This window comes from Delphinus delphis, chromosome 4, assembly GCF_949987515.2.
Source record: "Delphinus delphis chromosome 4, mDelDel1.2, whole genome shotgun sequence".
Lineage (NCBI taxonomy): Eukaryota > Metazoa > Chordata > Mammalia > Artiodactyla > Delphinidae > Delphinus > Delphinus delphis.
The window spans coordinates 60,622,779-60,650,323 of NC_082686.1; the positions used below are offsets into that span (position 1 = coordinate 60,622,779).

At 35.3% G+C, this 27,545-nt stretch overlaps 1 protein-coding gene and 1 pseudogene across 19 annotated transcripts in view; both read right to left on the reverse strand.

Moving 5' to 3' along the window:
• ZBTB20 (zinc finger and BTB domain containing 20) overlaps positions 1-27,545 on the reverse strand; it is a 797,904-nt gene that overhangs the window by 309,368 nt on the left and 460,991 nt on the right. For 2 of the 19 annotated variants that reach the window (XM_060010681.1, XM_060010678.1), the window contains exon 1: positions 1-27,438. This exon is cut by the window's left edge. The exons of the other annotated variants lie outside the window; for them this stretch is intronic. The gene's annotated coding sequence lies outside the window, so the exon portion shown is untranslated. Of the gene's footprint in view, positions 27,439-27,545 lie in introns of those variants that run through there. 19 annotated transcript variants of the gene reach the window in all.
• Positions 20,361-20,429, reverse strand: LOC132425177 (U4 spliceosomal RNA; annotated as a pseudogene).

The window sequence follows — 27,545 nt, forward strand, 5'->3', positions numbered from 1 at the left end:
ATCTGGCAGAGGAGCCAAAGAAGATATGTTGTTCTTTCATTGTTACTTTACTTCAGGAAAGGGAATACAATATGAACCATATGGGAAACCTTACATGTGTGTGAGTTTGTGTGTCCCGCCACCACAATGCTTTTACTACTAACTCTCTTGTTGACCCAATACAAAATGTTACCATTCAATTAGATGAGTCTCCACAAAGTTAGAAACATTCAAGTGAAATTCATAAAATAAAAACGATGAATGGACTCCAGAAATTCTAGTTCTTCAGATGTTGATTACACAGAAAAGGGCTATTAAAAGTGAAAGGGTTAGTAGAAAATCTTCTGGGCTTATTTAATAAGAGAATGTGGAATTCCATCAGATTTTTTTCTAAAGAAACCACTAACAATGTTGTAGATCTACAAAACCTAAAAGGGTGCACAATGGACTCGAGTCTCTGCTTTGTGATACGTGGGTATGCTTTATCAGGATGTACTTCCTCTTTTACAGGATCATATAGGTGAATGAACTGACACAGTCTATAGAGAAGAGAAGTCCACATACGTCATAGGGATAAAATTGATTTGATCTCAAGTTCTATATACATTAAAAAAAACTAATTCTAATCCAAGCCTCGAGGAACTCAGTACTGTTGGTGGTGTTTTGCCTCTAGAATGTTCTCCTTCTTTTGCTTCTAGAATACAACTCAAATTACTTTAAATTTACACTAGGTAGATTATATATTTCCCAAATCTTTTATAAAAAGATAGGCTTAATGAGACAACTTCTAAAGGCCAGTGGGAAATGTCCTTTTAAAAGCAGTAATAGTAACAGGAGCAATACTAATAGAATAAGAATGAGCAACTGAATGCACACTGTGTATCAGGCACTATGCTCAGAGTTTTACATGCATTCATAAACTAACAAGGCAATCAATACTTTTGAGAATCTACTCCAGACTAAGTAAGCACTATACAGAATATGTCACACACACACAAAGGATAGAAGCAATTTTAATTACACAACAGAGCTAGAAAATATAATGGATAAGGGTGTCATGGCAGATTTTTGGTAAAACTGAATAGGTCCTTTGAATCTTTCCAAATATCCTTAATGTCTGCTTTTAAAAAGAAAAAAAAAACGATAATAATTTTGAAAAAAATTATTCACAAAGAAAACTCCCACTCTTTTATATGAAGCACTAATTCTTAAGTTCTTAAGACACCCAATATTCTCTACTATTTCTGAAAAGTCATTGAGAGGTAGCCATAACAACTTAAATAATAACTTAAAATAGTCTTCAGGGATAAACAGGCCAAGAAGAATTCTTAGAATATGCACTGGCCTCCATGCACATTTTTCAAAGCCATGTACTTTTATCTGTCAGCACTTTCTTCTGTTGTTTTTTATATCCTTAGATTGAGGAATACCAGCATTTGTTTACTGAGAGTGCTTCCACAAATGCATATTCTTATGAAGACCAAGAAAACAAGAAGAAAACATGAGAGTCATAGTATTCTGAGGTCATTTAGTCTTTTTTCTTATTACTATCACTATTATTAGGCCTACTGCCTATTTCTAATAGGCCAAATCTTTCATTAGACCCAAAATATAGTGCTCTTTATTTAGGACCTGGACATAAACATCAGTTGCTCAGTTGCCATTTTCATGGGCATTTTAAGCGATTTCAACCATAAATGCTTTAATATCCTAAAGCTAAGTACAAATATACTCCCGCCACATTCTTCTATGCTAAAAAGTAATGTCGTTGGAATAAAGTTTCATTAAAATATATGAGGGAAATTGGTACATTACTAACATTTAAAAATGTAACAATATACATGATAGTCATAGGACATAAGATGTAGTTAGGACTTCAGAATTTCTGATGCATCATTTTAAAACATCTTTTATCATTTTGATAAAGCCGAGGTCAAGTTTCTAAAAATGCAACTTGCTAAAAGCAGGAATAAATGAATGAGGGATGAGTCAGCTCATTTGATGGAAAGGGTAAAAAAATACTTCAAAAGCACACCACATGACTTAGTAAATATTCAGTGTATCAAAATGCAGTTGCCATCTGGCGTTGATAGACTGGGCTAGAATATGTGTTTAAAGAAAAGCAGGAGAGGAAATAAGTCAGCCAGGTTAATGTGCTCTTGTCTGTATTTCATAATTCAGGTATTAGGTGCTTTAAAAAAATATTCACTACAAAAGAAACTGTATTACAGTCAGACTTGTGCAGTGTTTGTTGGGGGTGGGTGAAGAGGAGTAAAATATGGCAAGACCTGATGACACCTACGTAAGCTAAAAACAAGAGTGCTTTAGGTAAAGCAGAATTCTCGGTCATGTGATAATACTGCCAAAACACCAGCTTTACAGTTAAATGCAGGGAAGTGGTAAGCCTACTTTTGGAAAGAAGCTGAAATCTTGCTTATTGTCATCTTTGAACATTCAATTATTCTTTTCTTTGGCGATGACTCTTTAAAAGTGTAGAGTAAACCAGAGAATAAACAAAACTATTGGTTGGATAGTAGAAAGAAGGAAAAATTTTAAAGTCCTGAAATTCTTTGAAGTTTTTAAGCTTAGAGTTTGCTATTAACTTTGCAATATGTAATCAAACAAAAAGTAAATGTGAAGGACTTTATATCTCTCTTGCTCAAGAAATGAAGCAAATTTAGAAAACAATATCATTCACAAAAGAAAACTGAACAAAATCAGTGAAAACTTGCCTGAAGTAGCAATGCCTAACCAAGGCCATATCTGGGCTTGTTATTAGATTCCTCTTTCCTTAACCTTGAACATTTCTTGGGTTTCCAAATCTTGACAATTTTTGTTTTACCACATCTCTTGGAATCAAGGCAACAGGAAAAAAGAAACGTTTTAACACAGCTTTGATGGTTAATTAGGACAGTGCCCGGGGAAACTGTTAGCAAAATGGATGAAGCACTTCAGGTAAGAGTTGATTAGAGTCAAGCATACATCTTTTTAAAAAATTGAGGTAAAATTTACATAAAGCAAAATCCATGGATTTTAAAGTGTATATAGTGCAAAGAGTTTTGATAAATGTATACACCTATGTAAACACTATCCTAACAAAGATTAAGTTCCTTGTGCCCCCTTCCAGTCAATTCCTATTTCTCGTAACAACCAATATTCTGATTTTTACCACCATAGTTTTGCCTTCATACAAATAGAATCATACAATATGTAGTCTTTTGGGTTCTGGCTTCTTTTGCACAACATATCTCTGAAATTCATCCACAGTGTTGTCTGTGTTATAGTGCATTTGTTTTGTTTGCTTATTAGTAGTCTATTCTATGAATATACCACGTTTTGTATACCATTTTCTATATTTGGGTGTTTCCATTTTTAACCAATTATGTATAAAGTTACTGTCAGCATTCTTGTGCAAGTCTTTTTGAGGATATAGTTTCCATTTCTTTTTGGGAAATACCCAGAAACACAATTACCAAGCAATAGGGTGGGTAGGTATATATTTAACTCTATATGATACTAAGCGTTCCAAGGTGGAACAGTCCCACTAGCAAATGTAAGAATACCAAGTATTCTACAACCCTGCCAGCAGTTGAGTGTGTCAGTCTTTTTTGTTTTAGTCATTCTAGTAAGCATGAACTATGATCTCCTTGTGGTTTTAATTTGAATTTCCCTGACGACTAGTGATGCTGAGTAGTTTTTAATGAGTTTATTGGCCATTTTTAGATCTTCCATTGTGAAGTGCCTATTCAAGTTGTTGCCCATTTTCAAATTTCATTTGTGTACTTGTTATTGATTTGAAGTTATTCCTTACATACTCTGAACATGAGTCCTTTTTTGATACATGTATTGCAAATATTTTCACCCAGTCTGTTGCTTGCCTTTTTATTTTCTTAACAATGTCATTTGATAACCAGAAGTTTTTAATTTGGATGAGGTCTGATTAACCAATTTTTTGTTTTATGTTTAGGGCTTTCTGCGTCCTATAAACATCTTTGCTTACCTCAAGGTTATGAGAGTTTTTTCTTTTCCCTATGTGTCATTCTAGAAGCACTTACAATCTTAGTTCTTGCAGGTGTTTAATACATATCAAAGTAACTTCAGTGTGTAGTACGAGATAGAGGCCAAGGTTTAATTTTCTTTTTCTGCATGCTTATTCTTATTGATTCAAGCATCATTAGTTGAAAAGATTTTCCTTCTCACAAATTAATGATATTGTCATCTTTGTTGATATTAATCAACCATATGTCAATATCTAGATTCTCTCTCTATTCTGTTCCAATGGCCTATTTGTGAGGTGTTTTTTTCTTGGTAGGGGAGGTGATAGTATAATCTGTTTTTATTTATACTTATAGAAAATCTTGAACTAGATAGTGTGAGTGCTCCAACTTTGTTCTTCTTTTTCTACGTTATTTGAAATTCTATATGCATTTTAAAATTAGCTTGACAATTTCTCCAAAAATTAGGAAAAAAGAAAAACCCTGTTGAGACCTTGACTTGAATTGTGTTGACTCCATAGATCAATTTGGGGAGAAATCATACTTTAATTAAATATCGAGTATTCACCCACAAACAATGGATATTTCTAAGGCTTTTTTAGTTCTGAGTGTAGAGGCCTTATATTCTTTTGTTAAATTTATTCCTAAGTATTTTGTATCTTAATGCTATTGTAAATTAACTTTACAATTTCATATTCAAATTATTTGCCACTACTACATACAAATATAATCAATTTTTGCATAAAGTTCCTATGACCTTTCTAAATGCACTTTTAAGCTCCAGTAGTTGTTTTGCATATTCCTTAAGATTTTCTAATGTAAACAATCATGGTAAATGTGAATAAAGGCAGTTTTCTATTTTTATTTTATTCCTTTTCTATTTTTTTTTAAAAATTAATTAATTTATTTTTGGCTGCATTGGGTCTTTGCTGCTATGTGCGAGCTTTCCTCTAGTTGCGGCAAGTGGGGGCTACTCTATGTTGCGGTGCGTGGGCTTCTCATTGTGGTGGCTTCTTTTGTTGCGGAGCGCGGGCTGTAGGTGCATGGGCTTCAGTAGTTGTGGCACGCAGGCTCAGTAGTTGTGGCTTGCAGGTTCTAGAGCGCAGGCTTGGTAGTTGTGGCACACGGGCTTAGTTGCTCCACGGCATGTGGGATCCTCCCGGACCAGGGATCGAACCCGTGTCCCCTGCATTGGCAGGCAGATTCTTAACCACTCTGCCACCAGGGAAGTCCTCATTTTCGATTTTTTAATCTTTATTTTTCTTGCTTTATTACTCTGGCTAGGATCTTTAGTATAATATTGAACAGAAATAGTAAAAATAGGTACCTTTGCCTTGTACTAGATATTAGGTAGAAAGCATTTATTCAGTCTTTCATATTTACGTATGATATTAATTGTAGGTTTTTAAAGAAGCCCTTCATCAGATTGAGGAAGTTCCTATCTCTTCAAGTTTTCTGAGAGTTTTTATTAAGAATGCCTATTAAATTATTTAAAATGCTTTTTCTGAATCTATTGAGATCATATTTTTCTTTTCTATTCTAGTAATATGGTGAATATACATTGATTTATTTTCAAATGTTAAACTAAACTTGCATTCCTGAGATAACCTTTAGTTGGTTGTGAGGTATTACTGATTTTATATATTGCTGCATCTTTTTTATTAAGTCTTTCTTTTTTTTTAAATTGAAGGGTAGTTTTATTTGCTAATATTAAAAAAAAAAATTACTGTGCCCAGACCCATGAGGGATACTGCCTTGTAATTTTCTTATCTTTTTCAGCTTTTGCTAATTACGGTTATGCTGGCCTCATAAAACAAGTTAGGAAGTGTTTTCTTCTATATTTTCTGAAAGAATTTGTTTGGATTAATATTATTTCCTCCTACAATGTTTTATAGAATTCTTCAGGGAAACTACTTAGGCCTGGGGCTGTCTTTTTAGGAAAGTTTTTGATAACAAATTCAATTTCTTTAGTAAATATAGGGTTATTCAGATTTCCTGTTTCCTGTATCAGTTTTGGCAACATGTATTTTAAAGAAATTATCTGTTTTATCAAAGTTGTTGAAATTATTGGCATGAAGTGCTCATAATATTCTCGTTATCCTTTTATTTTATTTATTTATTTATTTATTTATTTATTTAATTTTTTTGTGGTACGTGGGCCTCTCACTGTTGTGGCCTCTCCCATTGTGGAGCACAGGCTCTGGACGTGCAGGCTCAGCGGCCATGGCTCACGGGCCTAGCTGCTCCATGGCATGCGGGATCTTCCCGGACTGGGGCATGAACCCATGTCCCCTGCATTGGCAGGTGGACTCTCAACCACTGCGCCACCAGGGAAGCCCTCTTGTTATTCTTTTAATATCTGTGTGATAAGTAATGATATCCCCTTTCATTACTGATATTGGTAATTTGTATCTTTTCTTCTTAATCATTATTTCTAGAGGCTTATCAAATTCATTTATCTTTTTAAACAATCAAGTTTTCCCTCTGTGTATCTTTAGTGTTTGTTTTCTGTTTCTTGGATTTTTGCATTTATTATTATTTCCTTTTTCCCACTATTTTAGTGTTTTATATGATCATATGTTTTCTACTTCATTAAAGTGAAAATCTATGTCATTGATTTTAAACCTTTCTTCTTTCTTCTGATTAAGAATGAAACCCCTAGATTTCTGCCAAGACAGTCTTTAACCTGTATGATAAATTTCAATATATTGCTTTTCAGTATAACTTGATTTAAAATACTTTATAGGGGCTTCCCTGGTGGCACAGTGGTTGAGAGTCTGCCTGCCGATGCAGGGGACGCAGGTTCATGCCAATCCAGCTTTCTTATGCTAACTCATACTGTATGTATATTTGTATATTTGTATATATCACCCTATTCTTTTACTCTCAAGATAACCATAACTTGATATTTAAAGTGCTTTCTTTATAGACAGTATATAGTCAAGTCTTACTTTTTAATCCAGTCTGACAGTCTTTGTCTTTTAATTGTAGTGTTTAGACCATTTACAATGAATGGAATTATTGCTATGGTTGAGTTTAGATTTACCATCTCATTATTTGCTTTCTATTTTTTTTTTTGCTTTTTTATTCCTCTGCTTTCCTTTCTGTTTTTAATGGTTTAGTAGGTAATTTATTATTCCATTTTAAATCCATTATTGGCTTTTTAGCTGTACCTATTTTGTATTGGTTTTTAGCAGTTGTTCTTGGGATTACAATATGCTTCTTTAATTTATCACTGTCTACTTAGACTTAATATTGTACCACTTCATGTTAACGTGTGAGTCTTACAGGAGTATAATTCTATTTACCACCACTCCATCCTTTGTAGTATTTTTATATATTTTTAAATTTATAAATATTATAGATCCATGATAAAGTTATAATTTATGCATTAAGCAAGCAGAATTTTTTTTAATTAGCAGAATAAAAAACATATTCTTTTACATGTACTTAGATATTTACAACTTTTAGTGTTTTTCATTCTTTTTTTTAAAACTAAGGACATCTGATGTCTTTTCAGCCTAAAGAACTTCCTTTCACATTTCTTGTATGAGTTCTGCTGACAACAAATTTTGTTTATATGAAAATTGTTTAGTTTTTCACCTTTGGAAGTTATGATTACTGTAAGTAGAATTCTGGGTTGACAGTTTTTCTTTCTAATCATTGTTTCTAGCTTCCATCATTTATGATGAGGTGTCAGCTGACATTTACTTAATTGTTCCTCTATAGGCAATCTATTCCCCAAATACCTTTGGCTGCTTTCAAGATTTTTCTTTTTATCTTTGGCTTATAGAAGTTTGAAAACAATGCCTACATGTGGTTTTCCTTGTATAATTTTGCTTTTTCACTTAATTTTGAACATTTTCTGCTATCATTTCTTCAAATATCATTTTTGTCCCATTTTCTCTTCTTCCATCTCCAATCTGCTGCCAAGAATTACTTTTATTTCAGCTATTGTACTTTAACCCTTTGGTTCTTCTTAATAATTCCATTGATTTTCTCTTCTCCTGAGATACTCCAAGAATATTAGACTGTTTGATGTTGTTCTACAGATTACTGACACTCTGCACATTTTTTCAGTCCTTTTTCCCTCTCTTCTTTATACTAATAATTTTTATTAATCTGTATTCAGGTTTACTGACACTTTCTTCTGCCATCAATATGATGTCAAGCCTCTCCAATTATTTTTTGTTTATTTGTTTCAGATATTGTACCTTAACTTTTTGGCTTTTTAAAAAATAATTTCCATTTCTCTGCTTATTTTCTCATGTTTCTTCCTCTTATGACCATATTTTTCTTTAAGTCCTGAATATATTTATAACTTTTGCTTTAAAGTCCTTGTACGCTAATTAAAACATGTACATTGCCTAGGGATTTGTTTCTATTGATTGTTTTGTATTTTAGGTTAGCAGTCACATTTTCCTGTTTCCATGCCCAGTCGTTATTTAATTGTATTTGTATCTTATATATGATATAAGACCCTTGGTTCTGTTATCTTCCTCTAAAGAATGGTTTTTAATTCTAGTAGGCAATTAAATTACTGGTTGACTGCCTTGACATTGTGGTGGCTTAGTTTTGTGCTTTGTTAGGGCCTTTCAATGTTATTGTTTTGTCCCTTTTTCTCAAATTAATTTCTTAGTCCTGATTCACCATCTATATTTCTAAAGTGTGGCCCTTCTGTGTTTTAAGCAAAGCTTTAGACATTTACCAAACCCTTACAACTTAGTTAAACTCATACTCCTAACTTTGTCTTCCCTTCATCAGATATATTTTCTCAGCTCTTCCAGCCTTCTAGTTGTTCCTTTTCTCCAAGTCCTTATAGACTCCCCTCTACTTGCATAGTCCACAAATCAGCCAAGACATTAGGAGAGTTTATATACGGATTTATGGGTGCCCCCCATCTGTGGCTCCATCCTTTCCAAAATTTGCTCCCTTAATTTCAGCCAACTCTGCCAACTCTGAACCCCATCCTCTGACACCTCAATCCAATAAGATTGTGGTTTGCTGCTTCAATTCTAACTGTCCCATACCACACAGACTGGGAAGTTCCTTGAGGGAAAAAGCTATCATAAATGTGGATTTCACCTGGTATGTTTCACTCCAGATTCTGTCTGCTTTTGGTCACTTTCCAGTGCCTTCAAATAATTGTTTATCAGTTTTCAATTGCAGTTCGGTTTTTTTTGTTTTTGTTTTTTTAAATTGCAACCAGAGTTTAGAATTGTTATCTATGGATATCTTTGTCCTGAAATAGTACAAGCTACTCCTCCATTGCCAAAATCAGAGCTATCAAAAGTGTTGTTTTATGGTAGATAGTATTTAGAAATTGATTTGGAAAATTGCATTATAATCAAAGTGTCAGCAAGTTTTCCTTTCTCAATAGACTGCTTTTTCTTTATGAAGAAAGACATTTTGTTTTCGTCTTTTAAAAAAGTAATTCACAGTGCCTTGGAAAATGGTATGTATTCCATTTACTAAACATGGCCAGGAAATATTTGTATAATTAAATTCAACAGGTTACTCTATATGAGTGAAATGAAATACAGTTACAAAGAAAGAAAGGCACCTTAATGAGAATGCTTGGGAGATTGGTGATGTGAGATATTTCTGATTATGACAGAGAATCTGAACATGTGGTACAGTTGTGCAGGGAAAATGGGTAACTTCATCCTCACCATTTATAAAGCCTCATTCTAAGACAAACATTTACTACGTATTTTATATAGAAGAATTTATAAAGTGGTCCAGGTAGTCAGACTCCAGAGTTAAATTTCAACCATTTTCTCATATTGCCGACTTAGAATTGAGATCAAACTCATTCACAGTACTCATCACTTGTTCTAACAATATGCATTTCCTATTAATATTCTTCCCATCTCCTACATTAGCAACTTGCTTCTTCTGTCACGTAAACTTGCTCTCCATCCTTCCCATACAATTCTTGCTCATTTTATGGAGCAGCAGAAAAATGGAGCTCTCAGATTGAAGCAGGGAGTGGTCAAAAAATACCTCTGGAATCAGTGAACCTGAAACAGCCTCTCCAGTTCTGTCCACCCCTTTTGTCCTTTAGAAATCAGTCTCAAATTCATCTCTTCCAGACAGCCTCCAGTATTTAATCTGGAGTTTTTAACCTACTACCCCATCTCACCAATTACCATGGAAAATTGATATAACAGACCAATTGTTAATTATTTATTTTTATGTCTCAACAATATTCCAGGTGCTGTGAGGAAAACAAATTAAGAACAAGACAAGGTCCTTAGCTACAAATTACACCTTGGTTAGGGAGAGTCTTACCCATGACACAGTGACCTACAGTGTAAACTTCATCCAATTTACCAATCTCTATGTATGTATATATTCCAATATGTTATTCTACTTTTCTTTCTTCTCTGTAATAATTTTATGCAGGCTATTCATTTCAAGAACCTAACTGGCTTCCTATTGGTACCCATCCCTTAAACCCTGAGAACTGAGGGCCGAGTGGAGCCCTGTGGCACCTATCAGGTCCTTCTGGTGGAATTCAGTCCTTGCTGCCTCATCCAACCTTCTTCCCTCAGCTTGTAATCAACTTAACTTTGAAAGTCTTTGTACACATTAGGTAATATTTGTCCTCTGTTCTCCCAGGGGACTGTGGTCACTGCCCAGCTAGGAAGCCCTACCCTTCATTATTCAGCCACAGCTTGAAGAGCATTCTAATTCTAACTTTCCGCCCTCTGACGGACCAGCTGCATCAAAGGCTGTGTTCCCTTATTTGTTTGTTTTTTCCTAAAGCAGAATCAGTATTTCAAACTAAGTCATTTACTAGAAAAGTACGGACTCTGGGTCCAAATTTTCAAAACATGTCTCTTCTGTGAACCACGACAAATCTAAACTGAATTATGCTTCATATTAGAGTCAGGACTCATGTGGTCCCTTTTTCTCTGCCCCTCTGGATCCCTGCATGCTGTTCAGGGGAAGTTGCTGGCTTTTGAACTGACAGTTTGGAAATGAAGGCATTTTTCTTTTAGGGAGAATAGTCCTTCAGTGATTCAAACAACAAGCCTTGTGATCAAAATAATTCATAAAGGAAAAGATTTATGAAGTGACTTCACTAGCACACAATGCATTTTTAAAACTTTGTTTTTTAAATAAATCTGTCAGTACACAAGCCAAGACAACACATCTGAATGCAATATCAGTGGACACACCCTGAATCTCTTCTCCTTCCCTTGTCTGAGACTGTGGCAGAAAAGGAAAATGCTTCTCATTGTCTTTTTTAAATTTAATATTTGTTCTTTTAAATTAAAAATGTGAGTTCTATGAAAAGACTTTAAAAAATTGTGCATACTACCATTTCCTACATAAAATCTGTCTTTAAAAAAATGCATTTTCCATCTACCACTTGTGCTTGTTTAAGAGAATAAAAAATAAATAAAGAAGTCTTACTTATAATGAATCCCTCTGGCATAAGGAAGCTTGTCCTAATCTCCCTTTATCAGGTTTGAGTGATAGTTCTGCTCAACGAGTATTGACAAGGCCGTCCTGTTTCTCAGGCTTTCGTTTCCCTCAGTTGGAGAAGGATACAGTGCATTTTCACATTCTCAAAGTCTGCAGTTGTTTTTATATAAGAAGCAATTTGCTTGGGTCACGTCAGGTCGAATGGGATGCCTGCCCAGCTCTTGGTTTTAAAGGAAAAACATACAGAAAGACACAAAAACACAGCAGTTTCCTTCATTAAATTCCACTCTACCTGCCATGGGCTTCTAGCCACAATGGAATTTCCCACCCTGGCCTAGACTAGCCTAACTTTTATTTTTAGGGATTTTTTTTTTTTCCCCTTAAATCTTATGAGCTTTCTTTCAAGTGAACTTTGAGGTAAGGATTATTAAACCATAGAGTAATTGCCTGGTTTAAAAAGAATCAGACTTGAGAAACAAATGCCTTCTGACCTTCCATAATATTATTGGATAACCACCCCCTAGATAACAGCCTTTCAAAAAACTGTTCATAATCAGCACAAGAAGACAGGTAATGCAATTCAAAATCAAAACCTGAATCATGAAATGAAGAGAAGAATGGCACCTTTTCAGTAATACTCTCTACTTACCATTACATTGGATAGACAGAATTTCAGGATAAAAAATGTAAGTGAGTAACTAAAAAAATGAGGAAGTATATAGATAGAGAGAAGAGGGAAGAGAGAGAGAGAAAGAGGCAGGCTTTTGGACCATTCTTTCCTGAAAAACCATTTATGCTTTTGCCCATAGCCTGGGGGCAACTGATTTAATCAGGGTTGTTCATGTGGATTATCTAAACTATGAAAAGCAACAGGGAGAACTTCCTAAGAAATCCCGACTGGGTCTGCTGCAAAATACTTGGTTTGCAGCCTGGAGCTAAGTAGTCTGTTCACATTGTACTCAGGGTCTTAAGGAAAATGGATCAATGCCTCTATAATTCTTTGTCCCTTTGATCTACCTCACCATTTGGTGTCTCTTGGCATTACGAAAGCTCTTGAAAATGACCCTGCCTAGTTAACTGATTTATAGTCCGGGGACAAAAAAAGCAAAGAAAGAAAAAAGGTCTGGTAATGAGGAAAGAACAATGTACTTTCTTGCTATCTTTTCTTAGCATAAATAAAGATTGAAAGATGTGATTTTGGGGGATGTGAACCCCACTCTCCCCACATTAACAATAGCCTTGTCAAAGCCAAACTGAGGCCTCATCTCAACCAACTCTCTTTAAAACATATCAAGTTGGCCCTCTCATTCATTATTTTCAAGTGGATTTTGCATAATATTCCTTCAAATGGTAAAGTTTACTTTTCAGGCATGTCATTTGCTTTGTTGTTCTTCTTTACCCATTTCAGCTTCTTATCCTAAAACCCCTGTTTCCTTACTAAAGTTGATTGTTAATGCAGCTGTTCCATTAGCATCACAGCACATTTATAAACCAAAGACTGGTTCACTCTACCTGGCTTCCAAAGCCATTTGCTGATTGAGACCATTTCATGAGTTTGTCTACTCATGTGAATAAACAAAAATTTGTCTATAATGTGAATCTGGAGAAGGAAAGAGCAGCTGCCTGGTACAAAGTCTACAGAGGCCAAGATTGCTGCCATAGGCTTCATGGCCGCTCCCCCTGCATGTGCTATTCTACATTAACTTCATTTTAGATATTAGGATTTTGGTTCTTAAATGGATTCCATTTTCCTCCAGTAAAACCAAGTGGTTTACCCTGACATTTAACAGTGATTTAGTGAGTTTAGAGTTTCTTCTAACTCTAAAGTAAATGTTCATGAGACTTGTGAACTCATATCTAGACAATTAATCTGAGCATTTTAGCAGTTCCCTGAGGCTGAATATGGTCTCTCATAGCCCCTTGCAAACCCTGAGATTTTGAACCACTGTCTAGTTTGTGGTTGTGCTGCCAAGGAGTAGAGCAAAATCATTACTTATGGTGACTTCCCTTCAAGCATAGTGAATTGAAATACAAGGAAACCTGCACTATACTTTAGACAAAACATTAGGATTAATGCTGAAAACCAAGGAACTAAGAGCCTGTAAATATGCCAACTCAAGAAGGAGAAGATGATAAACCAATATTGGAGTTTAGAAACAAAAGTAGTACTGTGTCAACATGTCACTATGCATCAATCATCACAACAAAACTAACCGAAGGTCAGCCTCAACACCAATGGCGATATTTTTGCGTACAATTCTTGAAGCACAACTTGAACTGGATCTTAGTTCTCATAGGTCTCTTACTTATCCTTTCTCTCTCTCTCTCTCTCTCACACACACACACACACACACACACGTACACATATATACGCATAGTAGTAGTCTAGGTCTATGGCTACTGTGTTAAATTTGCATCTGTGAGCCACTAAGCAGCTGCTTTACATATACACTGTAGAAGAATGAAAGTGAGAAAACTGGCATAGAGATGGTTTTTGTGTACTATCACAAGGAAAGAAAATAGGCTTACAGCAAGTTAAAGGGAAATGGACAATGATGAGCATAGGGAACAAGTTAGGATTCCTTACGAATTGACAATAGGACTAACCTTACTTAAAACATTTATAAATGACTTGCTCACCCCAGCATCTCGCACTATGCCTGGCATATAGTGGAAGCTCAATTAATTTTTGCTGAATTAACCAATGACTAATCTGAAACTGAGTGCACAATAAATTATCCAATTATGTGGATGGAATTAAACTTTCCTGAGCAGGGTAAAGCTAAGCTGATGGGACACAGTATTTGTCCAGGTGTGCAGAAAGGTGGCAGTGTGAACATGGACAACAATAATATTCAAATATATGAAAAGGATAGCTTTAAGCCTTAACCAGGAAAGGGACTTGAAGGTCACTGGGCTCTTTCAGGCAAAAAACAAAGCAAAACAAAAACAATGCTTCAAAAATGTGGTCATTATTAAGGGAAGTGTTAAAATAAATGTTATACTTCCTTTATATTAAACTCTCTGCACTTATGTAAAACCATCTGCACTTAGAGTACAAAGTTTCTCTGACATAATATCCCAGAGTCTCTTACACAGGGCAGTCATTAAATTCAAACTAGATTAATATAATGTAAGCGAGCAGAGAACAAGTTATTTTGAGATTTCATAACAATTCATTGACTATGAGAAAAATGCAAGCAAACACGGTTGTTAATAAATGTTATTTAGCAGACGTCATATTGACATTGCTAAGTAACTGGCTACCAAGGCAGTTTCCTAATAAGTCTAATTTTCCCTACTCTCTGAGCTTATGGGCTAGTGATCTTGTAGTTTTGGGTGTTTACATTCATTTATCCATTCAACAAACTTTTATTGAATGCTTCCTCCAGCTGTACCAGTCTGGTAAGATCAGACTGGATCCTAAATGAACACCATGCTTCCTTTGCCCCTTGCATTCTCTGGTTTTTACAGGAGGTTATCTCTCATGATTGCACATTCAGATTCCTGACCCTAGCTCCTTTCCCACCTAATTTTTTTTTTTCCCTTCACCCTATGTCTATCTCCCTATGAATAGACAAGAGGCTGTATAGTTCTTACCAGTGGCCATAGTGCTATCTAGAGTGGAACTCCATCAGCCCCATACACATTGACTTGTTGAAGAGATATAATGTACTTTCCACACTTAAGAAATGATTTGATTTCCTTTGCCTCAGTAGAAATATTACAAGCTAACAGTGGTTCTCCTGTTATAAACCACAGTAACTATCTGCTCATCAACATCAGTTGCTAAATTGTATCATGATAGAATTCTAAAATACACGTTAAACTTTCTTTCTACAAGTTGCCTATTTCCTCTGAATACAGCCAATTCACCTGGCAACAAAGATTAATTAGCCGCTGTTTTTTTGTATGCAAAAAGAAAAAAGTATGATTTCTCTTTGTTTATAAGAACTTCTGATAAGTGGTGATAGGTTTCAGAACCCTCTTCTTTTTTGGCAACCACGGTTCAGTTATCAGGAACTTCAAGTTCAGAACTGGAGAACACTGACTCCGTTCTGTGATTTCACAATTGCTAGGGATTGGTTGATTGCTAAAAACTGCTCACATGGAAGACGAGGCACTGTTCTCTTTATTTGCAAGGGACAAATAGGCATATTAAAAGGAGTTTTAGAGTATCTAAAACACGATAAACTCGTGGCTTTCTTTTACAAAACTATTCATGAGGTTCTCCTTAGGAATAGGAGAGACTATCTAATTTCTATGGGTGGAAATCCCATCTGTAACAATGTTTTGCAAAGACACATACTACCAATACCTTTTCCAGTGAGATGCAGATTCTAAAATCATGTAAGCTAGACAAGATAATTTTATAATACAAGCAGAAAACAATAAAAGCTACTGTGATAGTCTAGATTACATACGAAATGTGTAAAAGAATAAAATGAAAAGTTCTCTAATTTTTTTTAAAGTTGCATCAGAATTTCCCTTCCATGTTGTAATCATGCCTCTTTAAACGTATACGAAAAGTAACTTTGCTAGGCTCATGAAGAATGACCTTGATAAGCATGGCATAACTATAAGCAAAATAATTTTTAAAAGAATGAGTCTACATATATAATTTCATCATTTCTAGAAACATGGATATCATTAGACTTGAAGACAGCCAGTGGATTAAACCAACGTATTTTGACATCAACTAAAATGTGATCTAATTGCAGGCTGCAGTGATTATAAACACTTTTGGAAAGAAATACGGCTCTCCTCTACTTCTCCAACTGCCCACCCCTCTTCTCCTCTTCCGCCACAGATCTGTGACAGCCTAACTTCCAGCTAACAAGTTAGAAGACTGGGTGAAGCATCAGTTTGGAATTATTTTTAAAAAATTATAAATAATCAAAAGAGGTGACAAATGTTTCAGTGGTTACTAAACATTTAATGGGTAGCAAGGTATAAATTAATAATTAAGGGCGTTAATCTGTTGACTAATATTGATGCTTAGAAAGCTAGAAGTGTCAAGATGTTCTTTCAACCACAGTATTCCAGATTTAGGAATTTTTTTAGTGGGTTTAGTATAGGAAAAAAGATGCTTAGATATGCATACTTAAAAAATAATAACCTCTGATTTATCTATCATCTAAGTCCTTGTGTTTTCTGGAAAATATGTTAATGAGAGGTGGCATTATTTGACAGTTAAGGAAGGAAAATGGAAATCATCTGTTGTATGCCAACTATGCTCATAAGCAAAATAATATTCTCTTAATCTTCAAAAGGAAAGGGGTGATTATAAAATAATTTGAGACTCTCTGGACAGAACTGAGATATTCTCTGAAAATTTTGTAAGTGCTATATATTTTAAAAGTAGTGTAGTATTACTATAACATAGCTATTAAATATGTACTTCTTTTCATTCTGATAATCCCTCTCCCTTAAATCTGAAGGGCTGATTAATTTCTTCATTTATTCTTTTGGATAAATATCCTGTTCATTGATGCTTGAAATCCAGCTCATCAGTTTCCCTTTAAATTCTAACATATTTTAAAGAACTTTAGAAGATCATGAACTCTGGAGTACTGACTAATTTGGAACCTGCCTCCGTCTCTTACAGGCTGTATGACTTTGACCAAGCTACTAAAATTCTTAGTAGTCCAGTTTCTTCACCTGTGAGAATGGCATAGAAAACATACCTACCTCCTATGGTTACTATGAGGATTAAGGGGTTTCATACAGCCAATGTGAAGATGTGAAATTGCTTTTCTGAGTCTTTGGAGGTATTTGAAATCAGGCTGACTAAGTCAAGCAAAGCTGTGGGGTCTGTTTGGCAGGTGACCTCCAAATTTCACTTCAAGGTCTTGGACTGTCTCAGGTCATTGTAGTGAAGAGCTCTTTGTGTAACTGCCATCTTTCTGCCTCAAAGCCAAGATGGATTTACCTGTTAGTTTTAGTTTTCACTAAAGATCTCTCTTCAGCTGTGTGCACTAAGGGTAAAATATCAACAATTAAATTATTTGAAGCAGGCAAATGTTGAAAGGGGAATTTAGTTAAGTCATAGCAGTGTGCCAACTTGGTCTGACTTTCAGAAAGATCACCATAATAAGGAGACCAATAAATAAATTAAAAGTATAAAATATACATCTATGCAGAATCTTAGAACCCCTTCTCTGACATATAAGTCATTAAAGGAAACTTTGTGTCCTGCCTATTAATTCAACATTTAAAATAGAACCAGTTTTATGGAAGAAATTCACAAGCGAGAATTACTGAGTTCCTCTGGATCAGATTTTTCTGTGCTCCATTAAAAACAACAACAACAACAGCAAATGAATAACAACAACAAAAAACAATGGTTCTGGTTGTATGTAATGTATACCACTAATCTAGTGTTTCTTAACAGGGGAACAATTTTGTCCTGCACCCCCATCCCTAGGGGACAATTGACCATGTTTGAAGACAATTTTGATTATCACAACTGAGGGGAGCTATTGGCATCTACTGGGTAGAGGCCAGGAATACTGCTAAACAGCCTAGAGTGCACAGGACAGTACCGATCTGCCCCCAACAAAGAATTTTCTGGTCCAAACTGTCAGTAGTGCTGTGTTGAGAAACCCCATCTTGATTCTATATACCAGAAACACTGGCCTTGAACCATCAGCTGCATCAACATTTATGATACTCAGTCTATGGAGTAGTCTGACAGTTGAAGGATACACCTAGAAGGAATACCACTTTGAATATATAACTGACAAATCTGGATACAGTGCTAAGGGAAGAACTGGGTAAGCAAATAATTGGTGGCTAATTATGCCAAATATAAAAAGATAATTTTACATTACTGAGTAAATCAGATTAATATTCTTCTTTAATCCCAGGGGGTCTAAAAATAAGAAGTTATGGACTATGCAATGTTATCCTGACACAGATATTTTGAAACAGTTTATAGAAAGCAGTAAACATGTTTTTTTAAGAAAGATAGCCCAAATGAGGTATGAAGAATTAGAAGTCATTTTTCTAGGTCAGATTTTTTTCCTACAGATCGGATTTTCCATATGCATTCATTCATGCAGATCACAAACTACACTTCTAACGCTCTTTCTCTCTGAAGGTAAATCAGGCTAAAACTAAGAGTTTAAGAACCATTTCTGTACAGGAGAAATTTCCAGCTAAGGGAGAACAACACAAGCTCTAAGGTAGGTGTGAAATTTATTTTTAAATTCAGCCACAACTATTCTGCAAACATTTAACTCAGAACCACACCACTGTTAAAGTTTGTTGATTCCATACAAAAGGAAGAACCAACATAAATTAAATTTGCAAATGAAGAAAATAAAATATGTGAAAATTATTTTTAATATGGCTAAAATTCAAATATGCAACATTTTATTCTTTTTACAGGTTTCACTGCCAAAGACAACATGTATATTTTTCCGATGAAAGAGGATGACTGAAATTGACATTCAGGTGAGCATCTGGACACTACCAGTATGTGATGTTGCACAAATTTACTCACATCTGGAGTTATCCTCGTGCTTTTGAATTTTATTTTGGTTAGTGTTACCAGGAGTTAAAATGTATTGAGGGCCTCAGAAAAATTGGCTTTTATTTATTCCCACTTAGAACCCCAGAAGTTGCTTCTGGGCACTTCTTACTGGTGAAGAAATCCAAGGTGAAATAACTGGCTTAGCCACAAAGAGAATGGAAGGTCATTCATTTCTGAGCTACCAATATCTTTTCTTCTCCTTTTTCTCATTTTAACTTCTAGATTTAGCTCCAAAACATTTGCTCTTTCTCCCTTAAGGGGAAATTCTAGCGTCAGAAGGTTAGTGGAGGGGAGGGTAGTGATGGGTTTAGGTTTTCATAGCAGTTCATTTCAAAACTGTTAAGTACCTCCTACCAAGAGACCACCACTAAAAACTGTTTCTAGAACAAGGCAAAGGGAGAGATTTAAACATGGGGGGGAAAAATGGAAGGAAACAAGAAAGCTCTGGCACTGTGAAAGATTCAGAAAAAAAAAAAATTCTGATTTCTGCTCTCAAGATGCTTACAATCTTATTCTAGAGGAAAAGGAAAATGAATTCCACTTTAAATAACTGAATAACAAAAAGAAACAGTGCAGTTAAGTGTAACAATGGGTGGTAGAAACAAAATGCTGTGGGGAAGCCATGTCTCTTACCTCTTTTCCAACTCAGAGGAAAGAGACAGTGGGTCAAATTCAAGCTACTCTAGTTTTTGATATTAGTTTCATAATACAGCTATAATCCCATTACAGAGAACTTCAAGGAGCTGTTGACATTTTTTTTTCCTGTCCTGTAGTTTATTGTCTCAAGTATTGCTTGAAATACCAGGCTACATGCAGAGATGTTTGCACTAATGGTATTTGTTGACCTGCATTAAGTTAGGGTCAACCTGAATAAATGGAGATGCATACTACAGGGAACCAGTTAGTCAGATTGTTTGTAGTTAGGCTTGCATTATTTTTACAATACTTTATTACTTTTAACCTAAAGCCTAGACATTATCCTCAAATAATCTTGTTATTATATGAAACAGTAATATTTATTAAGAATGCCTCTGGAAAGCCTCAAATGGGGATATGCAGAGGAGGATTTACTATGAATTTAATGGAACTTAAACTTCAGGGCCCCTCACTTGCACAGCCCCTCCCAAGACCCTGTACTTAATTTGTAGTCATAATTCTGTATTCTTTTCCTTAAAGAGGGTCCCCCAAATAGTTTAAGTGTCTGGCAAAATCTTCATCCACCTTGGGTAGAAAATAATCTTGAAGGAATCAAACCTGACTATCCTGAAAGGCCAAGTCAGAGAAGGATACAAAATGTACTTTTACAAGCATATATAAATCACATTTCCAAATGCATCCCTCCTGTCGTTGCTGTCTTCCACCCCTGGCAAAGGATAGATGCCATCTTACCCACTGTTACAAGGTTTCTAGACTCTTTTAATTAGCAATAATCGCGCCTCGGATAAACCTCATTGGCTACGATACTGCCATGGCACGAAGCTCTAGACTCTTTTAAATAAAATCTGTCTGTTCAGTGACTGGGAATAATCAGTGTTTAAAATAAAAGGTGAAAAATTCAGAGACAGAAGATGATTTCTAAGAGTAAAAAGAGAGACACAAATTTTTTTACATAAATAGTAATAATTATTATTCATAGCTAAGGGATACATGCATTTGAGAAAAGGAAGGACTTGGAAATTCAGTACGATTTACAGTAGCACCTATGAAAAGTATGGTGAGTTTAGGCAGAGCGTGGGAATTTTTACCACGAGTAACACCACGTGTCTGTTTTTCTGGTTTCTGAAAACCCCAAATAAATCCCACAAGCACCTCTAAACCCCACCATGGAATTCTGACACTTCTGAGTAAGACGTTCAGAGGAAAATTAAAACTTTGGATGCACTATGTCTGTCTACAGTTTTTCCTATAATGCCTTGTCCTGCTTTTTAAAGAAAACTGAATAAAAATTAATTCAAAAAATGAATGAAATTATCCCAAATGGAATACTAAATTGAAAAATAGTAGTTAAATTGTTCATAACCATTTTCTGTTACATTTTTTTCCTCTCTCTCTTAGAAATGGAGTAAGAATGCTTCAAATAAAAAACGTAAAACCCATCCCATTCCATAAAGGGCCCACTCACGTAAACAGGAAGCTCATTAAAAGCGCTTTTCTTGGTTTCCTGGCAAAGCCCACTTTTTATTTTGGTGGCAGCACCTATTAAGTAGAGGACTCTTTTTGTGGGCAGGGTGAAAAATTAAACATTACAATCCATCAGGCACCCGCTGGATTAGAGTTAGTTGAGCGACTCCTTGACGAGAGCGAACAAGGTAGCTCTGAGATCAAGGAACAGGCTTTGGTCTAGCCCTGTGCTATAGATGATGGGCTTCTCTGTCCAGGCATCACAAATCAGCTCGGAGTTCCAAAGGAGCCAGGAGACGCCAGTTCATAATAGTGCAAAATGTTTCACATGCACATTGAACCATTCTCTCATTTCCTTTACATTTAAATACTGTTTTATTTGTTTCTTTCTTTGCTTTCCCTTTCTGGGAAGCACTGTAGCATAATGGAAAGAGTATGGGTTTTGGAATTTGAAATCTTGGTTTCTAGTTCCTGCTCTGCCAAATACTGTGACATCTTGCCTTCCTGAGCCATCATTTTCTGATCTGTAGAATGGGGACTAAATTCTTCCTTAATCAGCTCAAATTTTTCAAAGTATAGGTAAGCATCACCTGTCTCAAAAATCCACTGAGGTGAAAATACAAATTTCAGGGCCCCTTTCTGATTCTCTGTAAGTTAGAAAACCTTGGAATCTGCATTTGCAGCTTGCTACCCAAATAATTTTTGTACACACTAAAGTTTTAGGACCACAGCAGGTTCTTATTAGTCATCCATTTTATACACATCAGTGTATACATGTCAATCCCAATCTCCCAATTCATCCCACCACTACCCACACCCCCCGCCGCTTTCCCCCCTTGGTGTCCATGTGTTTGTTCTCTACATCTGTGTCTCTATTTCTGCCCTGCAAATGGGTTCATCTGTACCATTTTACTAGGTTCCACATATAATAATAATAACCTGCTGTATAAAAAAAAATAAAATAAAATTCAAAAAATAAATAAATAAAGTTTTAGGACCACACATCCTAACTTGTCTGAGTCAGAATTAAATTAAATCATGTAGGTGAAATTTATTTCAATCTGTTAACTGCAAATCAAGATGTGTATGCTTAGATGTTCTCATTAGTGATATTTTCCAGGGTAGCTCAAAGAACCAAAGGAAGGACACAGGACCATTTTCCCAAAGATCTTGCTTTGAGCCATTCCTGCCATGCCAACAGCATTCTGCTTTACCTTCAGTTAGGCAGGTTGGTGGGTTGGTGGGGAGAATAGAGCTGAGAGCTGTGACACAGGCGAGGCTTCTGTAGAATTTCATTTATGTGACTGTACCTACCCCACAGGGTGATATAAGGATTAATTCCTATTTGGTAATTTACTGTGTGTAAAATGCCTTGAGCCCCTTGGAGGAAAGTGCTATATAAATGTAAAATAATAATTATAATAATAATAACTTCAACTATTTAACTGATCAGTGAATTAGCTAGAAGATTTAGGCTGCCAAGGGACAAGGCTGAAACCATTATAAGTAGGAACATTTTACACCATCATATCTCATAACTGTTATCACAGAAAGGGGAAACAAAGGGTGAAAATTAAGATAAATCCATGTTCTCCACTGATTTAAATGACAGAGGATCACTAGTAATGGTTCATGAAAGCCAGGAAATGCAAAAATGACAGCTGCATTGTAATTCTAACTCAGGCACACATCCTGAGATTTTATACACTTTGGTCTTTTATTTGTATAGAAAATATCTCATCAGTGCAACATCTAAAATTTAGCATTATTAATGCACTTGATTATGCTTTTGCTCAGTTGGAATATGTTCATAATTCACCCCTATTGGTAGATAATGGTTTTCCTATATGAAAGGTATTGATGTTATTCTACGAAGTTCCAGGTAATATTTGAATCAGGTGTTTACAAACAACTTGATTCCTGTGTATCTTCCTAAGAAAACTAGGGATTTTAGGAAACTAAAATATATAGGAGATAACTTTTCTTCCCAGGAATAAAATATTTTGGTGCATAAACTTGCATGAGTTCAACTGCCCTCAGTTCTTACATTATTTGTTTTATTTATTTGATTCGCTTTGTGCAGACCCTTCCACTAAAAAGCTCAAGGGGCTGAACCCAGAACTTTCATATACTGAACGTGAATCACTTCTTAAACCACAAGAAGCAAAAGAAAAGGCTATAGAAATCTTAATGGGCAAGCTTCAGATGCTCAAAAGCAATTGTTTAGTTACTCTACTTAGTTATGCATCGTTCAAAACACTTTCTAAATCGGGCAAGAAAGGTTCTTTTGTGAAGAACAGGCTTTGGGGCCTTGAACAAGTTTTAAGTTGTTTTATAGCTCACACACACAGTAGTTTCGATGTGTATGTAAAGAGGTACTTCCATGCGACAAAGTTTGTAGTTGAGTACTGAAAGGGAAATGGAAAGAAACAAAGCAAGGAGAGGAATTGAGCATGTGGTACCTTGTTCTATTTTTAATTAGTAATTCCTAGCCTCAAAGATTTACACTTTAAAAAAAATCCAATACTGAGTGTGTAAAAACAGGTGTAGACTAAGGTGAATGAATACCAGAAAATAAAGTTAATCAGTATAACTTCAAATTATCTTGTAAATACTAAAATTAAGCTTTACTCTGTCTAAAGGAGGAAGAAGGAAAGACAGACAAAAATAAAAAAAACCAGACCTTGCCATGAATTTTCTTTGCCTGAAATAATAAATATTAGATATGCCTTCTGATTTATAAAAAGCCATGTGATACCTAATCCCCAACATTACAAAACATTCCAAATGTGATGTGTGTTTAAACACATCCATGCATAAACACACATGCACACACACATCAAAAATATCGGTGTTCTGGTATAGCCTTCTTGCTTTAAAGGGCCTCTAAAAAGGGCATAAGAAAATGGGTATCTGATAAAATGCTTCTGCTGGGGTCACCAGCAGAAGGCAAATCCAGTCAAGTGCTGCCAGTAATCATTTCTATTACAAATGTTTTTAAAATCCATCTTTTCTTTACATATACTTTTTCCTTTGGTATAGCTAATATGGTGGCCAATGTCCCGGTCTTCTAGTCACATTGGAGTTTCTTGCCCGTGCATCACAAGCTCAGCTGCACTCATCAACGTGGAAAAGCTGACAGCACTGTCTGAAAGACACAGCTTGGGATAATTGCTCCTTGTAGCTCCCCTGTCAATGAATATTACCATATTCTTCTCACGAGTAAGGTTACTGTACTTCTTTTCCTTTTTTTTGGATTTCTACACACTTAGCCACTAAGCACATCACTATTCCTTTAATGAAATGGACTAAACATGACAGTGTGAACTGTGGGCTAACATTCTCAAGATTCTGTTTTAAAGCCTCTGTGTTCATATTTTTAAAAATAATCTTTGTCCAGAAGAAGTAAAAATGACAATAATTTTTTACTTGATATTACTGTTTTCTTAAGAAGGTTAACTGAGAAATATCAATCGATAGGCACAAAGCAAAGAAAAAAAACACATAAGGCTAGCAAACATACTCTCTTACTGAATTTCTTTCACCTAAATATACAATGGAATCCTCTGACATAATGTGTTTTCTTTCCCTATCATGTTAGGCTGAAGAATAGTTCTTGGGCAAAAGTAGAAAAACCATGCTTTAAGTCTCCTTGTGATCTACACCTTTGAAATATTAGCTTCTCTTTAAATTTTAAATGCTAGCTCATTAAGAAGGAAAAAATTTCAAAGTACTGCAGTCACTAATAACAACAGCAGCAGCAACAGTAACAGTAACGATATTAACATCAACATTTATCAAACTCTTAGATGTCCTGGGCACCACTGTAATCACAGGAATTGACTCATTAAATCTTCACAACAACTCTGCCAGGTAATACTATTATTACTCCCATTTTATGGATGAGAAAATACAGGCACAGAGAGATTAAAATTTTATGCAAGATCACATAGCCAGTAAGTAGAGGAGCCAGGATTCAAATGGAGGGAGCCAGACTCTGACACATAATGAATGTTTGACACCATAGGGCCCAGTGCTCCTTACTTCCCCTGAAGCTCTTCCCGAAGTGGCCAGTGATCTGTGTTTACTTCCCTCCTGAACACTTACACACTTGTTGGCACCTGTGGTTAAAAGCTCAGGATCTGGAATGATATACAAGAGATTTACCCAAGATACCAGCAGTGCTTAACTCTACCAACATCTGTGCCTCAGTTTCCTCCTGTGTAAAACAGTAACATTAATACAAATGTCATGTAGTTGTTGTGAAGGTTAAATGCAATAAAGCACATTAGAGCTCAACAGAGGGTCAATGTTTAATAAATGTTAACTTCATTATTACTGATTTTTATCTCTTAATATATATGAACCCTTTCCCCAATTAGACTGTATTTCTTTTCAGAGAAACTGTCAATATGAATCCTCACTGTTTTGTGTTGGGCTTTCCAATTGTTTAATATATGTTGTTGAAATCTTAGATGTCCTAGGTACCACTGTAATAACATGTTAACTCATTAACTCTTCATAACAATTCTATGGGGTAATATATTTATTTATAATATTATAAGTAATATAATATTTATACCAGTATCTAAAATTTAGTGAGCACTTACTGTCAGGAACTCTGCCAAGTGCATTATGGCATTATCTCATGCAATTCTCCCCAATCCTCTGAACTGGGCACTTTCAAAATCTCCACTTTACACAGGAGGAAACTGAGGCTCACAGAGGTCACACAGCTAAGTGTTCAAGAATGTGAAACTCTAACCATAGCCCTATACCACCTGCTAAAGAATGAATGTAAGGTAGGTATTCAATAAACATTTGATCCTGATGATGAATCGACTATATTCTTAATTATTTCTGTTGCCAGAAAATTATGCTTAAAGCAAACTAATGTGGCCTAGCCAATATCATTCATTCATTAGTTAACTATTAAAAAGAGATTACTGTGTGCTAGGTACATGCCAAATACCAGCAATAAAAAGAAAATACTACGGATCTAAAATTTTCTCATCAAAAGCAATTAAGGATTTAATATAATTTCACTTACCATCATTTCTATGTCAACTCATAAAAAATCAAACTTCTTCCTCTCTCCCTTTCCCTCCCTGCCCACTCTTTCTTACGCCTTCTTTTAAACCCAAGTTTCATGGTATTAAATTTATAAAGATTTTTGCCGATAAGAAGCTTATATGTCAAGGCAAGGAACCATTTTAATTATATTTACTCTTCATTTTGAGAATATTTCTTTTTCATATCTGACAAAGACTTTTGAAGTGACTAAAGAAAGGCAAAGCAACCTGATTTAAAAAAAAAATTCTTTCATGTACAATCTTTTTTCTGTAATAGTCTCATAATAGCTTCGAAATTTTAAAAGAAGGTTTTAGCTGTTTTTGTTCTTTTCAAATTGGAAAAATTTGATTTTTCTCTTCACATGTTTAGATAACCTTTAAAATCAACAAACAAGAAATAAGAACATATTCAATTTTAAAAATACACTCTTCATTGGTGCCTTGGCATCATCAACTAATATCAGCATCACTCTGAAAACTGTGTTTCTATTCTTTTTCATTTCAACAATTCTATATGTTCACATTTAGTAGAAACTAAAGACTGCTTTATAAAAAATTTTCTCTTCATTTGAATAAAAATCTTTTACAAATCAACAGACCAAGAAAAAAATCCTTTGTATTTACCACTATTGAATAAAACAATGGGACATTTGAAGAGTACATACCATGTTAGAGGCAGGAAAACTTGTGATAAACTGAGAATTGTACCAGCTCACCATTTAATATCACTGCCTCTGTACAGCCTATAGATATTTATTGACTGTCTCAGACTAATGTGTGAGCGCCTGTGGCACTGGCAGAAATATATGAATTACCTGCCCAGAGATACTAATAGATACATATATATGCTAAAACAAACAAAACACTTTTATAGCACCATAAGGGAGAAAAGACTAACATTTACAAAACTGTTTATTGTCCAGGCAAGACTGTAGACTCCAAACATATTATCTCATTTAAATTCTGATAAAAACACTAAGATGGCTAATGTTTACACATTTTAAATAAAAACATAACTGAGTATGAGAATCTTAATCAAATTCCCAGAGGCCACAATATTAGGAGGCTGGAGGGCCAAAATTAAAAAGCATAGAGGGGGCTTCCCTGGTGGCGCAGTGGTTGAGAGTCCGCCTACCGATGCAGGGGACACGGGTTCGTGCCCTGGTCTGGGGAGATCCCACATGCCGTGGAGCGGCTGGGCCTGTGAGCCATGGCCGCTGAACCTGTGCGTCCGGAGCCTGTGCTCCCAACGGGAGAGGCCACAACAGTGAGAGGCCCGTGTACCGCCAAAAAAAAAAAAAAAAAAAAAAGCATAGAGGCCTTAGACTTTTCCATTTATATTACATTATTTCTTCTTAGGATCTACTTCTAAACCAAAGAAGTTGAAATCAATGTGGATATATA